We start from the raw sequence: 5,283 nt of genomic DNA, 5'->3' as shown, positions 1-5,283 counted from the left end.
AACAACAGAGTTTTTAGTCTGAGTCCGTGTTGTCTGGCTTGGGGCAGAGTCTCCCTCGCTGACCTAACACTTTCAAAGGGAGCTTAGCTCCCTTAGGTCACTACCGAAGGTTTCTGTAAGTTATGATTCCTTCTTTTGTGATCGACCAGACTAAGTCCTGTTGCTGTTCTCGGGGGAGGATAAAATCTTCCCTTGGGAGTAGCAACGCCTTCCTTGCTTTGGTGCTCTGGAAGCTGGCAAGTATTGCTGGCCTTTTCCCTTAGATCTCCCTTAGGCTAAGACAAAGTTCTTGGCTGCGGGTGATCTGTCACTAAAGCAAGGTTGGCAGGACCCTCTTGTCCCTTCCCCCTCTATCTCCGTAATGGCCTAGCCATTACTGTACTGTACCTTGCCGGCCGGCAGAGCTGGCCGGCAGGGGTATTACTGTACTTTTCGTCGTTCTACTTCTGGACCTAGTATAGGTTGGGATGTGGAATTGACTAAGCCCATTGCCGGCCGGCAGAGATGCTGGCCGGCAAGGGTTTTATGTTTTCGAGTGCTGCCCGGACCTCTCTTGGTCCCTCATCCATGCCTGCCGGCAGAGCCGGACGGCATTGGTCAAGGAAGCCTGAATTAAGTTTCTCCCCTTCCTTATATGCACTCTTTCGGTTGCCGGGCTTGGGGGGTAGTGTACTCTCTTATCCCGGCATCCATTCTATTTTCTTCTAAGTGCTGTACCTGTCCCGGCTGCCAGCCTATGAGGCCGGCAGCCGGGCAGGTGTTGTCTTCTGGTTCTTTTGCTGCCGGCTGGCATCGGTCTTGTACCTTTGCCGGCCGGCTTATGTCAGTCCTTGTCTGCCGGTCACCAAGAGTGTGGCCGGCAGCTGGGTACTACCTTGTGTAGTTGCTGGCCGGCAGTCATTGCCGGCCAACACTGGCTGTGGCCGGCCGGCAGTTGCTGCCGACCGGCACAGGCATTTGAACCAGAGTGCTGCCGCCCTATAGCTGTTAAGTAGTATACTTTAAAGCTAGTTGTGGTGTGTGCCGGCCGGCAAAGGCAGGCCGGCACACATCCTCCTATACTGTACTAGTATTCTTCTGTATAGCATATACAGTAAGAAGAAAACTATAGTAAAGGTTTAGGGTACAGCACTGTATCTTCTAACACTATTGTGTTTTCTTGCACGGCCCTTTGCTGTTGCCTTCAGACAAGAAGCAGAGTTCTTCCCTGTCTATTATCCCCGATTTTAAAATCATTGCCTAGGTGTGAGCTCCACCTGTTTCCTCTGGAAACTTTGCATTGGTTACTCTAGTAGAGATAAACCATTTTGATTTTATTATCTGGAAGGCTGCAGCAATGGGTTGTGAGGGAAACACAAGTGTGTGTCTTTCCTTTCTGAATTGTTATGCTATACTATGCATATCCAGTGATACATAGTTCACTTGATACTCATGGAAATTTCTTCTCTTTACAGAAGGACACTCCGAAGTGGGGAAGTGCTTTCTGCAATGTCAGCAGCAAGAACCTCTGCGGACATGAGTTTTGTAGGAGACACGCAGCATACGCTGTCTCCAAGGATGATCTCCGGTATTGGGACTCTCAGGTATGTACTGTGTGCACTAACCTGATTAATGAGACATTTAAATAGCTAGGAAGAAGCTTCGTACCTGGGTAAGGGGCTTCCAAAAGTACACTTCTGGCCCTTATCTTCCAAGTGAGAAGATGAGGGCGTATCTTTTCCCTAAGGCATCAGCTGATGCAGTGATTCCCCAGCCTCAAGAGGAGATCCCCTAAGTTCAGATCCAGGTGGATGCTGAAGTCGCGGTCACGATGCAAGACATCCAGCTAAATGACAGGATATCTAATGTGGACGGGTGTCAGGAGGAAGACCTCCTTGCAGAAGCCCAGGATGAAGTTCAAGCCCCTCTACATCGGCCGGTCTCCCAGTAGAGCTGGGACAGGCCCTCTCTTCTATTGTTGGAATGATCCAACAAATGCAGAAGGAGAATCAGGAGAAGGCGGCTGCAATGGAACTGCGAATGCAGTGCCTTGCAGAATCACATGGGCCCCAGAAAAGCTCAATGTGAAAGACCTTCCTTTGTGCTCAGATGCTAACCCATGGAGGTATGCTGAGCACATGTCGATGACGACTGGAAAGATCGTCATCTCGGATATGCTGGGCTCAGTTCCCCTGGAGGGTGGAATTCTGGCCCAGCAAGGCATCATATCCGGACTGTTATGTCCGGCTGAGGAAGGAACCAGCTTCAAAGGAGGAGGCAGAGCCGAAGGAGGTCATAGTGATGGACCATGCTAAGGCTCAAGCTCTACTTTCATCTTCGATGAAAGAGAGGGGCTTCTCTAACTCAAAGGTAGCTGCATTGAATAGGAAGCTCCCTTCCTTTGTGTCCTCGCCTACTAGAGCCTTCCCCCTTTTACAGAAAGGGTTTCTGGCTGTACTAAAAGCAATCGAGGCCGGCAAGTCTTGCCCCTCCCTGGAGGAGTGTAAACCCTTGTCGCTGGCCCTGCCTATGGACCACAAAGACTGGAAGGACGTCCATCTTACGTTCTCAGTGGGAAAGTTGGAGGCTGATATTGCCGGAAGTCAGTTCGGCAAGGACCTCCCTAAGCTGTCTGACTTTCTTTTGCGAAGTGAGTTCGATACAAAAGAAAGACTGACTGCCTCAATGTCTCTTCAGACTACTCTCGAGACGATGGCAAGTGACCCCAAGGTCCATGAAATGTTCATGGTAGTGGCCAAGCCTCATCTGGCCACAGTGACGAAGGACCTTTATGGCTTCGTCAAGGCAAGGAGAGCTTGTAGGGAGTTCGTGTTTACCTCGGCTACGGTGAGGCACGAGCTAAAGAAACTAATCTCCTCCAACATTTGGGGAAAAGCCCTTTTTCCCTACCGACTTGGTCAAAGAAGTTTTTGATAAAGCCACCTTGGAGAATAGAAACCTTCTCCAGAAGTGGGGCCTGGCTATCAAAAGAAAGTCTTCCCCGGATGAGGGTCCTCAACCAAAGAGGAAGACTATGAGGACTAGGCTACCGTCTCGGCCAGCCAAGCCTCTTAGACAGCTACAGCAACTGCAATTGCCATTGCCCCCAGTGCCCCAGATCGTGGCACAAACCCCGACCACCTTTCAGTGGGTACCCCAGGCCGTGTCGACACAGTCCACGGCATTCACCCCAGCGTTCGAAGGGCAGTCTACTTCCTTTCGAGCAAAAGCCTAGAGGAGCAGCCAGAGGCTCGTCTAGACGCCCCTCAAGGGGAAGGGGATTCAGGGGTGGTCGTGGTCAGGAAGGCAAGACCTCAGGACGGCAGTCCAAGTGAGGTGATACCGGTAGGAGGGAGACTTCTGAAATTTCGGGATCGCTGGACCTTCGATCCCTGGGCCCACAGCCTACTCAAGAATGGACTGGGCGGGAGCTGGTACAGCACTCCACCCCCGTACCTTCGGTTTTTCCAACACTCCACCCCCGTTATGGAGGAGTACGTTCAAGAACGGTTGGAGAAAAAGGGTGAAGCCCATCAATTTCTAAGGGAGGCTGTTTTGTGTTCCCAAGAAAGACTCGGAAAAGCTCAGAGTCATTCTGGACTTGTCGCCATTTAACAAGTTCATAGTGAATTGCAAATTCAAAATGCTAACACTGCAACACATAAGGACCTTACTGCCCAAGAGGGCATATTCCGTCTCTATAGACTTGTCAGATGCCTACTGGCACATTCCAATTAACCATCGACTCTCCCCCTACCTAGGGTTCAGGCTACAGCGAAGACTATACGCCTTCGGAGCCATGCCATTCGGGCTAAACATAGCCCCAAGGATTTTTACGAAGCTTGCGAGCGTAGCTCTCAAACAATTTCGCCTAAAGGGAATTCAGGTAGTAGCCTACCTGGACGACTGGTTGGTGTGGGCAGCATCCGAGACAGAATGCTTGCAAGCTTCCAGTCAAGTGATCCAGTTCCTAGAGTACCTAGGCTTCAAGATCAACAGAAAAAGTCTCGACTTTCTCCATCTCAAAAGTTCCAGTGGCTAAGATCCACTGGGACCTTTTGTCACACCGTTTCTCCACCCCAGCGAAGAAAAGGAAGGAGATAGCGGGTTCTGTCAAGAGACTTCAAGATTCCGAAAGGATATCAAGACACGAGCAGGAGAGAGTACTGCGCTCTCTCCAGTTTGCTTCGGTGACAGACCCAGTGCTAAGAGCACAGCTAAAGGATGCAATCGGAGTTTGGAGAAGTTATGCATCAAACGCGTGAAGAGATCTGAGAAGACCAGCCGCTTCGGCTAAGTACTCTTCTCAGGCCTTGGTCCCAAGCCAGACATCTAGAGAAGTCAGGTTCTTCTTCAGCCACCTCCCCCGTCGGTGACGATTCACTCAGACGCCTCAAAGGAGGGATGGGGAGGTCACTCTCATCGGAAAAAAGTCCAGGGGACTTGGTCCAGGCTATTCAAGACCTTTCTCATAAAACTTTCTAGAAGCTAGGGCAGTGCTCCTTACCTTAAAGAAAGTCTCCCTGCGTCATTCGTTCCACATAAAGTGGTAATAGACAGCGAGGTAGTTGTAAGATAGTTGAATCGACAAGGATCGAGGTCACCACCTCTCAACCAGGTGATGTTGGCCGTCTTCCGATTGGCGGAAAAGAAGAAGTGGTACCTGTCGGCAGTTCACCTTCAAGGAGTCCGCAATGTGACAGCGGACGCTCTATCCAGGTTCACACCGATAGAGTCGGAATGGTCCTTAGACGCAGGATCATTCTCCTTCATTCTGAATCAGTCCCAGAACTGCAGATAGACCTCTTTGCGACGAAAGACAACAAGAAGTTGCCCCTGTACGTGCCCCGTACGAGGACCCCTTAGCGGAAGCAGTGGACGCGATGTCCCTCGACTGGAACAGATGGTCCAAGATTTATCTGTTCCCCTCCTCAAAAACCTTCTGTTGAGGGTCCTCAACAAACTGAGATCCTTCAAAGGGTAGCGGCAATAGTGGCCCACAAGTGGCCGAACAGCGTGTGGTTCCTCCTGGCATTGGAACTGTAGCTGAAGTTTGTACCACTACCAGATCCAGTTCTGACCCAGCGAGTCCAGAAGTCAACTGTCTGCGCTTCATTACAGAAAACCCGGACCCTGCAGTTCATGATTTTCTCTCCCTAGCGGTGAGAAAGCGTTTCGGGATTTCGAAAGCCAGTACAGACTTCCTTGAGGAATGTAAATGCAAATCTACTAGAAGGCAATATGAGTCATCTTGGAGAAAATGGGTGGCCTTTTGTCAAGGCGAAGATTCCGCAGGAGATCTTG

Source organism: Palaemon carinicauda, chromosome 9 (genome assembly GCF_036898095.1).
Source record: "Palaemon carinicauda isolate YSFRI2023 chromosome 9, ASM3689809v2, whole genome shotgun sequence".
In the NCBI taxonomy this organism is placed as follows: domain Eukaryota; kingdom Metazoa; phylum Arthropoda; class Malacostraca; order Decapoda; family Palaemonidae; genus Palaemon; species Palaemon carinicauda.
This window is presented reverse-complemented; position numbering follows the sequence as displayed.